General features: G+C 40.5%; 1 long non-coding RNA gene across 1 annotated transcript in view; it reads right to left on the bottom strand.

The window, feature by feature from the left end:
- Positions 1 to 4,988, bottom strand: part of LOC147336347 (uncharacterized) — a 397,968-nt gene extending 392,980 nt beyond the window's left edge. The window contains exons 1-2 of the long non-coding RNA XR_015128518.1: positions 4,239 to 4,988; positions 2,735 to 2,811 (exon numbers count right to left, since the gene is read on the bottom strand). This is a non-coding gene — a long non-coding RNA (uncharacterized LOC147336347). The remainder of the gene's footprint in view (positions 1 to 2,734; positions 2,812 to 4,238) is intronic.
- Positions 4,989 to 12,428: the final 7,440 nt, after the last annotated feature.

Below are 12,428 nucleotides of genomic sequence, written 5' to 3'. Positions count from 1 at the left end.
TATTATATTTTATTCTGTATTCCGTACGTTTTTTGTAATCCTACTCCTTCAAAACCGTTCAACTTAGAAAAACCATTCCAACACCGTTAGATTCCTATTCTTTTGGACAACACTGCTTCCATTTTTCATATTTTTAACATTTATATTTTTAATTTTATTCAACTTTATTCAACAAAAATTTATAATGTATTTCAATGGGGAGACCCTTCAAATCCTCATTCAACTTACTCATTTTTAAACTCTTACTACTTCCACATACATTGACATAGAGCCACCATTCAAACTTTAAAACGAAGACAAGACATTCAACTATTCAACTTGCATTTATCTTTTCAATATCTATTATACTTTTTCTTCAGTTCCAGTTTAAGTTTCATGATGTTTTTTCACCCGTTTCAGAGTTTATAATGGGTGTGTATGGGACGGAATGTTGGGGCTAGAGTGAGGCAGCTCAACTGCTAGAGTGAGAGGAGCAAAAAAAATAATCTTAAAATCTTTTTTAAAACTGCTGCTGTGTCCGCAGCGTTTGCTCTACAGGTATGATTTTACCCTCAAAACGTAGCCATGGCTGTCCTCTTTCATCCAATGTGTTTACTATTGTACTAGGTGTTATGGTTCTTTCATAAATGTCACCAATGCACAGCCTCCTCCCTCCAACTCTTCCATAGACTCTAATGTTAAAATGGCTCAGAAGGTTCGTTTGAAAATCAGAAGAGCATGGTGTCTTTCCACTGTCACCACGTCCATATAATAAACTCCACAGACATGAAAACTGAGAATTTGGTAGACTAGACATTGCTGTCGCTCACAGTGAAAGAATTTTGTCAATACGACTTTTACTTTTCATTTGGGAACGATTTGTTTCGGCCTGACTTTTCTGTTCATTTTAAGCAGCAAAAGTGAGGTGCATGTCTGTGTCCGTGTGTATGGAGCCATTGGGTGCGGTCACTATAGCAACCAGGCTCACACCTGCCTGCTTAACGAGCTCTCTCTGCCACTCTGCCAAAATTCATCTTAAACACTTCTCTTTCAACTGCTGCTGTGTCCACAGTGTTAAAGCCATCATTTTACCCTCAAAACGTCGCCATCGTTGTTCTTTTTCCAACATCTTGTCTTTCAAAGCTCAGAGATGTAAACTTTTTAAACTGTGTGGGTCCAAGTGGAGGGATCACATTTTAGTCATTCAGTGATTCAAAGAATATGACCTTTTAATATTCTTTCAGATGTTTTCTGACTCTAAATGTTCTTTTCTCATTTCTTAGGTTTTTCTAATTTACAATTAAAACATTTTCAGCTTTTTTCCAACTCCTTCTTCTGTGTAACTTTCAGCTTTTAGCAGTTCAGCACCTTTGTTTTCAGGTTAAATTCGGGGGGTTTTTTTTGTTTTTTTTTTAAATCTCATTCAATATTTTTAACTCAAAATTCAGCAATTAATTCATTTCAGTGCATACATTCAGATTCAAGCATTCACACTGCAGTTTCTTCAGAAAATGCACTTTCTAGTTATGTTTGTTATTTGTGGATTTTAAATGTCCTTGACAGAGACAGATGATGATCATTATCCTGCACTGTGCTCTCAGGTTTGGTCGAGCTAGCACAAAGAATGGCTATGTTGAACTTCCTCCTGGGATCTACACTAAGAAGTGAGTCCAACATTAGCAGGGTCTCTTTCCTTTATCTGATTCACTTTAGCATTCACAGTCACGTGAAGCTTGTTATTAACTCGATAAGTCAACCCAGGGTTTCAGCTGAGCGCTCACATGAAACACATGGTGTTGGCAGCATCTGATCAATCATATTCATGGAGACGTGTATCAGCAACAGAGCAGCTGAGTTTGCAGAAGGAAGTCAAACTAAACCACAGGAACAATATGAGGAGATTACACACATAATAAAATACTAGCAGTAACACAGCTGCTGCAGACAAATCAGTCGTGTGATCGTGTGTGAGAGGAGAAGGACTGTAAAGGAGTTTGGTGTTAAAAGCTCTGTATGAATGTGGGAGACTTTGAAGGGCTTTAAAAAGGCCAATATAAAATAAAAGGCAGCAAAACTGCTGAGTGTGAAAGTCACCAGACTTATCAGACCTCTGTGATTAAGACCTGTAAGAACACCTGTTTGTACTTGTTGGCATTATATCAAACACACACGTATATTAAGCCTTTGTTTGAACTCTGGTTGAATTTGTTACTTTCAGACTGTGAAACATCACAGAGGCTGCAGCTGCAGATCTTTTATTCACCTGGAAATTTACTTTAAATGTTAGATGGAAAATGTATTGCTCAGTTTCACCAAAGTAAGAACAAGAATCCATAAACCTTCATAAAGACAAACATCTCCCAGAACATTGAGCTGCTGAAGTGTCACTGAAGGGAAAAACTATTTGTCCTCCTCCATCCAGCAACACCTGAAACACCTGAGTGGAAGCTCCTCCCTACACTGTGTTTGAAGCAAAGCACAAAGGAGACACCTGCTGGAGCAGCTGGAGTCCTACAGACACTCAGCCTCTTCACTACACAAACACCTCCTACAACATCCACTCTTTCCACTCTGACTGCTGTGTTTGTGGAAACACTCCAACACACACCGCTTCACACACCAACATAGAAATGTGTGTGAAAAAGAGCTGAGCTGATATTAAACATGAGGATTTATTCAGAAATACAGAGTCAGGAACAACATCTAGACACACATTACCTCTCAGCAGCAGAAGAACAGCCTTTAAAGTTTATACCGATATCCTTTGACTCGTTGCTCTTTAAGGAAACACAGCTGGGTTCAGGTCCAGGAGATTCTGGCCTCTTATTGATCCTAAAAGAAAAACAATTGTCGCGTATTATTGAGGATGAGAACAAAACAACGAAGGTCCAGAAGAATTAGGTCAAACGATGATTTTAATGAACACATGCGTAGGGAGATGAACACCGTTACACAATCAGCGTCGATCTCCGCCCAAAAGCACACAAGCAGTTGCTTTTATAACATCAGGGTATTATTACGCCCCCTCTTGCGTCAGAGCAGATACTTGCATGAGTTAAAAACACAAATGTTCTGTTGACAACTTTTGACACAGTTTGAAAAGAACATCGTCTCCGTCTCCACGCCAGGTGCTTCCTGTAGCTCGTCTTGCTTTCACTTATCCCTGGAACATCAGACGCACGTCCTGCAGCAAACTATCACTTATGCAGGCACAAAATGCAGTTACAAGCAAAATATGTCTGAACTCTAACCTAGAATATAAGTCTACCTACGGTGTGTGTGTGTGGATGTCTCGACCTCAGTTGCACTCTGTCTCACCTCTCGCCTACTAAAGCTCACACCCAGACTCTCATATGTGTAACAATTTAACTGAAACTATATGTGTAATATATTGAATAAATGCTTTAATCAAATGCCACTACTCAAAGCTCAATAAAAAGGATATAAACGAATAAAAGATAATAATGAATACTTGTATCATATGTGTTTTGTAAGCGTGTAGGCAATCCTTCCATCTAAGTCACTTTGCACAATAGATCGGCATCGCGACATCGCGCCAGACGAAGCTTCTGACCATCAATTATCAGACTGAGCTTAAACTCTTTAAAAGCACAAACTGCAAGATGTGTATAAAAATAGTTATAACTGCACCTGGAATAAAGGTTAATATAGGATTATGATAACACCTGTAAAACAAGTTTTAACGTAATACCAACAGCATCAATAAATGCTTTGATGAAATGATGATTAATGCAATGGTAATGATAATGGTTATGACAGTAACAGTAACATATCTCCCTGATCTCCACACAATAAATGTCACAGCTTCATGAGATAGGAAGGAAAAAATGGAAATGTTAAATTAAAGACATGATGAACAATCTGAAACTCGTAAAAATAATGTACTTACTCTTTGTCACATAACAGTCTTTTGTTAAAGTTTTCAATAATACCCTTTGACATGTTGCTCTTTAAAACACACTTTTACTCCCTGACCTTTGACCCAGTGTGACATGTTGACTCACTACCTCAGACAGCTTAAAATAGTCTTTTTGTTTTTTGGTGCTGCCTAAAAGAACCGTAAATATCTGTCCTATATACAGTTATGTTCATATATTTTTGTGCTACATCAGGAAACTCAAAAACATAGTTTGTAATATTTTAATCCTTATTTTTAAAACTGTTTTTGTCATTTTTCTTCTCCCATTGCATCAAAAATCATTATTTACACTGAATAAATGAGTCAGCAGCTCTCTTACATTGTTGCTGCAGGTTCATTACTGAACTCTGGAGGTTGTTCTTTGGACCGGTCACTCCTCACAGACACACAGCTGGATGCTGCAGATCCTGCTCCATCCTCTTCCTCCATCTTCTTGATGTCAGGGTGGAGTTAGTCTGAGAGGCAAACACACACACTCAGAGGTGCTGTTGTACTGGAAGCATCACACTGACGGGTTTCTAAAGTTCTCATTGATCATTTCATGGAGTTTCTGTGGTAAACACTGTCCTGTGACGTATGTGTTATGGTGAGGGTCATGAGGGCTAACCAGCCCCACTCCTTACTCCTCATATTTCAGCCTGAAGCACAATAACAGCCTAAACCTAACCAGGGCCCTGTTTCAGGAAGCCGGTTTAGAAAACTCAGAGTGAAAAACGATACTCAGGGTTGAGTAACCCCGAACTGTCCAACTCGGAATATTCGGTTTCAGAAAGGCTGATAACAAGTAGTTCAATCAACGCGGAGTTGCTTTAACCCCAAGTTAAGCGCGCGCACGAGGATACATAAAGCCCTGATTAGTGGAGCACAGATTAAGCGAGTCACCATGGAGACGGAGGGAAAGAAGGCGCGGTCAATGTATTTTACAGCGCTTGAGGCCGAAATTCTGATGGCAGCATATGCCGATAACATGCAAATTTTGCAGAAAAAAAGTAACACAGCCTCAGCTGCCAAAGGAAGGGAGCATGCATGGCAAAACATAGCCGACAGAGTCAATGCGTGAGTGTTAATATAAACATTGATCTAGGGATTTCCACCCATTTAACACGTTATTTTATTATATTTCATTTTTTATTTTATACATTTTATTTTGTGACGTGATGTGAGCGCAGGTGCAACCCAACAGGCCCCAAATGTTCCTGGCAGCAAGTAAAAATGAAATATAAAAATATAGTCCAAACAGGTAAGGTGTAATTGTATTATGAGCCATAGTGCTTGGTCTGTTTGTCCCATGTAAATCAATTGCAGTTAGAGGCTACATTAATTTTCTTTCTGTAAGCACTTATTGAAATTATCTGAGCACATTACAAGTACATATTTGCTTACTCTGTATGCTCAAATGTGGCCCGTTATAGCCAACAGAAAAAAAGCGGAGGCCCGAAAAACAGGTGGGGGTCCTCCACCACCACCACTCACAGAGGCTGAGCAGTTGGCTTCCACATTTGTGATAATGTTGGCAGCATCACATATGATCTTCACAGTGCAGAGAACACAAATTAGCATCCATTACTATAATGAAATAATTTGTTAGTTTGAAATGCTACAGGGAACTATGTACCTGTGCATTAATGCTGTGGAAAGACTTCCTGTTCACATAGTCTCCTTCATTTACTGAAGGAGCAATGATTGGAATGTGAGTGCCATCTGTACAGCCAATCACGCCTGGGAACCCTGAAAATAAATGTAAAATTTAAGTAGTAGTCCAAGTATCACCACATCATGAATTAAGTTTTGTTCATCCTGATACCTGCAATTTTGTGGCATCCCTCTTTGATGAATCTTGTGGGTCTATGACCGGGGAACACCACAAACGAGTACAGGAGACGTTTCAGTGCAACTGTAACATTCCTGACTGCCCGACAGACGGTAGCCTTGGAAACGTGCTCAGCGTCACCAATATTATACAGAAAGCTCCCGTTTGCAAAAAACCGAAGTGCAATACAAATAATATGTACAGAACTGAGAGAATGTCCACGATGTGTCACATGAGCAATATTAGGCCTGAGGATGTTATTCAAATAACTTATAGATTGTGCTGAGAAACGGTAACGTTCACACAGGAAATCATCAGGAAATGATAAAATGTCCAAACGCGCTCTGATCACTCTCTCCCGGCGGAGAGCTCTGCAGAGAATTTGGGCTTCAACATCTACTGCAGGGGTGCCCAATCCCAGTCCTCGAGAGCTACCGTCCTGCAGCTTTTAGATGCATCCTTGTTCCCACACACCTGAATCAAATGAATGGCTTGTTATCAGGCCTTTGCCAAACATGATGGCATGCTGAAGAGATCAAACCATTTGATTCAGCTGTGTTGGAATAGGGATGCATCTAAAAGCTGCAGGACGGTAGCTCTCGAGGACCGGGATTGGGCACCCCTGATCTACTGGCTCTTCAAGGAAGGAGCACGCCATGTCTGACACTTCCTACTGTCAGGTTTCCAACACAGAGGCGGAGAAAGTCAGGGTTAGTTGTAGTAAACCTGCTAGGGGGCAGGTGAGCTTCACGGAGTGTGTCGTCATAGTGACTCGGGATTAATCTAAACTCGCTTTGTGAAACCGAAAACCCAGAGTTTTCGTTAACTCAGGGTATACTTACTCAGAGTTTGCACTAAACCGGCTTCCTGAAACAGGGCCTGAACAAACCCACCTGTTCTCTGATTGGATTGTTAAATTTGTGATTGACATGACACTGGCCAATCAGATGAAAGGCAGAAAAATAGGGACGTACTTGAAACTTGAGTGCAGAGTTTCACACGTATTCCTTGGCTAAGTCCACACACAAATTATTTTTCCACCTACAAATCCTGATTTACAAGTACAAAATATTTATGACCACAATTTGAGCCCATACAGCCACAGACTGACGGAGGCAGGAGAAGCTGCCTACAGTCATCAGTCAGTGGATCCACAGTAACATCGAGTTCAGCTGCTGATCATCAACTGTTTCTGTCTCGTTCCCAGACTCTGATCTCACATAAAACGAAGCAGATTTATGCTGAAACTAAGCTGCACACAGCTGATGTCAGCCAGGAAAACAGTACAGACTGCTAACGTTACCTTAACTTCGAGACGATCAGCTGCGCCACAACATTCACGAAAGCGAAAGTAAAAGCGACGGAAGGAAACGCCCAGAGAGGCGTTTGAGGGACGGTCAGAGTCAGGAACCTCAGAAACGCATCAGGCTGGAGTTTAATTCTGTTTCCATCTTTAGAAACATCTGGAAATAGTTATAAAAACGCTGCGTAATAAAGAAAAATAGTGTAGATTAGTTTGAGTTGTGTTTATCTGAGCTGTGTCTTTAATCTGAAGTTCATTTTGTGGAGGAGCAGCAAGACTTTCAGTGTTACTCTCAGAGAAAGCCTCCCAAATGTCTGTTGTCTTAATAGTGGAATTATCTGGAAAATGAACCAGTTCTTATGAGCTGCTTTTCTGTATGAGCAGTCAAAGCATTTTATACAGCGTGCTTCATTCACACAAGCACTTCTTTTTCTAACAATGACACTATGATGGATGCATCGGAGAGCAAGTCGGGGTTCCACATCTTGCCCAAGGATACCGTGGCGTGCAGACTGGAGCAGCCAGGGATCAAACCTCCAACCTTCCAGTTAGTAATTCTACCTGCTGAGCTACAGTCTGTACTTCCTGAACATCACACCCTCCTTTTGTTTCTTTATTTCCAGTAGCAACCAGGACCATAATGAACCCTGACTCCCACAGACACTCAGGAGCCACCTGCCCAGTAAGTCACCCGCTAACTGCAACTATGAATAAAATATATATATATATATATTAAAATACAGATAGCAGCAGCCACGAAAACATAGGCAAGAGAGAGCATAGCAGTGTCGTAGATGTAGCCAAATAAGACAGATAAATTAAGATGGAAAATCCCCAAAACAAAACCCAATCTTTAGTGTGGGAGCATTTCCATGTCATTCCCAAAGGTGTAATTATTTTCAGCGACTGCAAACTGAACACAAACTTTTCATAACTGAGTTTGTTTCTTCAGTTGTATTTTGGTAATGCTGTTGTACAGCAGGGAAGCAAACACAAGTGCTAACGCTAACAACATCCAATCAGGATTTATTGGTTAGATCAAAGCTAACATCTGCATTACATGTGAGCACTACACATGTTATTTAACATATATAACGTATAAGATTTTTACATCTTTCTCTTTCCCTCGAGAAGAACTGCTAAAACTGTAGAAATAACATTACAGAAAAGCAGGACATGCTCAAGCAAAACATTATAGAAAGTCTGTCACGGTTCTGGGTCAGTTTGACCCAGTATTTTGAGTTGTCATGTTTTTGCAGGTTTAGTTTAGTTCCATGTGTCATTTTCTGTCTCTCTCTCTCTATGTCGAGTCTGCGTCTTAGTGTGATGGTTTCTTGTTCCTGTTTTATTGTGAAGGTCTGCGTCTCATGTGAGTGTGTTCAGTTTGACCTCTGCCTCGTCTTGTTGATTATTCCCAGCTGTGTCCACCACCTGTGTGTAATTCCCCTGTGTTTCTCTGTGTATTTAAGTCGTGTCCTCTGTCATTGTAGTTGCTGGTCTGTCTGTGTATCCACCATGTCTCACCCGTGTGTTTGTGCTCTGTAGTTTAGTTGTTTCCAGTCTAGTTTAGTTCGTGCTCCATTTGCTGTTTGTCCATATTTATTTTTGTGTTCAATAAACCACCTTCACTTCTCCACTACTGCCTGCGATTGGATCCTCATTTATTATTTTCACACGGCTCTCCTCACCCGCCGTGACAGTACGGACCAGCCAGATATGGATCCAGCGGCAGTCACCCCACCTAGGGAGCTTCAGGAGGCCGTTATCGACTCTGCTTCTAAATTGATTTACCAGCTGTTAGAGCATGAGGGAGAAGTGTCTCTTTACACTGTGGAAGCCAGCCTACAACACCTTATTTCCAGTTACCCCTGGTTATTGGACTCACTGCGTCCGCTCGTACAGAATTTTGTTCTTCACGAGCTTCACCTACACCCCCCCGCCGCTACCGCTCGCCTGCTCATGCAGTGATATCATCAGTGACAAGTCAGGTGATAGAGGCTAATGCAAAATGGTGTTTCAGTGAGGCAGAATTTATTATGACAATACATTTTTTTAAATACTCAGTATGAATTAAACAGGTTAAAGGTCAATGCTCTGTTGTAATATAAAGACAAAATGATTGACAGCAGCCCAGCAATATCAGTAAAACACAAATTAGCCACATGGTGCAATGTAAGGAGCTCTGTGATTGGTTAGGAAAGGACAGACTGGCCACCTCGATTTTTCTTCACTGCACATTGATCCATAGCTTTGCTCTGTAAAGGCTAACAAAGTGCTTTTGCTTTACAAAGACATTCAGCGTCGGTATTCACTCTTTTAAAATGCCACTGAACACTGGAGTGAAATGGAGCCCTGATCCTCAGAGTTTTATTGTTGCTAACATTTCTTATAGATAGCACAGATAGTGCCCCACTGCAGTAATCACTCATGTCTAGATATTCCTGTTAAAAAGGAGTTTTTCCTCCCCACTGTAACATGGCAAACATAGCAAACGGATAATCCAGCTGAAGCTTCAGACAGCCGTCAGACAGTGAAACACTGCCATCTGCTGGACGCGAGTAACACAGACGCTGAAGGAAAAGCACGCACACTTGGAAGACTTGACCATTTGCACAAAATGAATGGCTGACACTGGACAGATGAGAGAATGTGGATGGTCACACCCTCGTGCATTAAAGAGGGCTTTCAGTTCATTGAAAACACAAAACCAAACACACAAAAGACACAATGAGACAGCTGATCAGTTTGCTTCACTAAATCATCGACACAAGCCGTGTTGTAGAGGGTACTGCAGCCGTGGCAGGTTATCATCTTAATGTGGCCCTGACACTCCATCGTACGCCACAAAGCTGTGAATAAATGAAAAGCAAAGAGGCATCATCACTAACATAATAACTGTAGAAGTTATCCCGCTGCATTACATTTATCAGGATATCGTAATAAATGTTCATCATATGTTGCTTTGACCCATCATTGTTGTCATTAATATCGGTACGTGACACTGGACACTTCCTGTCATTCATATGTCCTGACTTTGTGATCAGTGTAGCAGCTTGAAAATAACTGCTTGGTTAACAGCAGGTGTACAGGCAGGTGCTCTGATCAAATAACATGTTTGGCTAAAGAAACAGAAAATAAAAACATGTAAATAGGAACACCCACATCTCTACTTCTTCTTCTATTTTCCATTTCACACTTACAAAAAAGTTCTCCTGCGTAGGTGTTGAGACAAATATATGTCAATTTAATACTTCAGACAGGCCCCAGAGCAGGTCTGAACAATTAGTCCACTTAAAATCAAAACTGCAATTTGAAACCATGCAATTAGCAATTTTGCAAAGAAAACTTGGCTAGGCTAAGCTAAGCTAACTGTTAGACAAAGTAGAGGAGTTGGAAGAGTAAAGGATTCTGGTTAACTCCAGTTCAACTTAACATTAAATTAAACTGACAAATATCATGTTTATATTCATATCTTAGTCTTTTGATGAGCTCTATCTTATAAATCTATTAGACTCAGACGAGGTCGGCACAGGGACAGGCCTCGGGGGTCCAGGCCCACCCGGTGAAGTCCTTCTTCCCCAACATCTTCTGATGTACTTCATTTATACATTTTGGTAATGAAGTACTTAAACTACCACCTCACTGATTAGTTATTGCAGTGTGAGCTCAGTTCAATTAATCAGGTCACAGTAGTTTAGCACTTCTACAGCAATCATGCAACCAGCATGACTGAGGAGGACACTGGGTGGACGGGCTTTGCAGGTCAGACTTTGAAACTATCTTTTATTGTCATTACGCCAAAAGCAGTGAAATTATATGCTGTCCCATTCAGTGCAAATAAAGAATCTGTGTTTATTGACAGGACAAAGCACTGAACATGATTTCATCTGTTAACCTGGACAAATTCCAAAACAATTCCTTATTATTTCTTTTTCTTAAGTAAAACCAGTAAAAGCTTCTACTTCAAAAATATGGACTTAACACTGAGATCCTGATATTTTAGACCAGTTGAATTTAGATGATCTTTTTTAGTTCGTTCAGTTTGCTGGTTCTAACGACGACGGTCTTCATCAGTTTTAATGTCACTGTGACTCATATCTCTGCATGGCTGTTTTGTTCTGAGTGCACTGTGACAATGAAGTTAAGATCCGGTGATCAGCACAGCAGCCTGGGAGTGACTGCTTGGTTAATGACAAGGTTTACAAGACCTGATCAAATGTCACACTGGAAATATTTTGCAAGTGAAACAGCAAATGAAAAAATGTAAATATGTTAACTGGACCACCTACATTGTTTCGAGAGCAGAACTAAAGAGTGCGACCCATCACTTCAGTTTCAGCATATAATTTCTATTTAACACTCAAAAAAATCTGTTGTACAAGTATTAAAAATATATTCACAAATGAAATTGACATGCCTGAGATGAAAACATTACTCATACAAGTTGTCAGGTAAAGTCTATAGCACTGTTACATCTAAATATGGACACTGAGCTGGGACGATGTCACAGATCTGAGCCTCTGCACCTTCACTATACGTTTGTGTATGTCAGGCCTGTCCTGTATCTCTCCACCACCTGATCCAACACACCACCAAATCCTGATCAGCTGATCATCTCTGCTCCTCTAATCACCTGAATATCCAAGTATCCGAAAGTGTCCATCGATCTGACAATACAATTGTAAAACCGATCACTGACCTGTGCCCTAATGTGTTCTGTGCACTTGTGAACACACTTCCTTATGGAGTACGTTTATTAAGGACACTCTTTCATTAGCACACAGGTTCAATAACACAACAAATAACCTCCAATAAACCTTTTAATAAACTGTCATTGGAGGCTGATGTGTTCTCTCTTGGCTTGTTTTCTTGTTGTGTGCCACACAGAAAATAAATGCATGGTGTCTTAACTCACTGATACTGGGATATCAATGAGCACAGAGTCCAGCCAACGATGGCACAAAGTCAAACCTCCTTCAAGGAAACTGGAGAGTCCAACACTGGCATTGAGGCTACCCCAACAATATCAATATGGTGTAACTTCCTGCTCTAACTCAGGCTCCTTCCCCACAAGAAAGATGATATTTTATGTACTCGAAGTCAGACCTGGAATCTGCGGGTCAGACTTCCTGGGCCCCCGACCCCTGACCTCTGAGATTTTCATGTCTTGTATTTTATAATATTTATCTTTTGTTCTCCTGCCAAAATTGCAAACACTGTCATCATGCCATATTGCACTGTTGTTCGATCAGCTTCATTAAATATACTTTTATATATACTTTTATCCTTTGTTTTGTTATACATCCATTTAAACCCTCATATGAAATTATTACAACCAACTGGTAGTAAAACAAAAATAAAAAGATTGTTCAACATTTTAACTGCAAATGGTCAAA

Source organism: Aulonocara sp. 'chitande type north' Nkhata Bay, linkage group LG3, assembly GCF_057382095.1.
Source record: "Aulonocara sp. 'chitande type north' Nkhata Bay isolate Kocher_YH1m ecotype deep benthic linkage group LG3, A_spYH_male_GT1.1, whole genome shotgun sequence".
NCBI lineage: Eukaryota > Metazoa > Chordata > Actinopteri > Cichliformes > Cichlidae > Aulonocara > Aulonocara sp. 'chitande type north' Nkhata Bay.
This window is presented reverse-complemented; position numbering and strand designations above follow the sequence as displayed.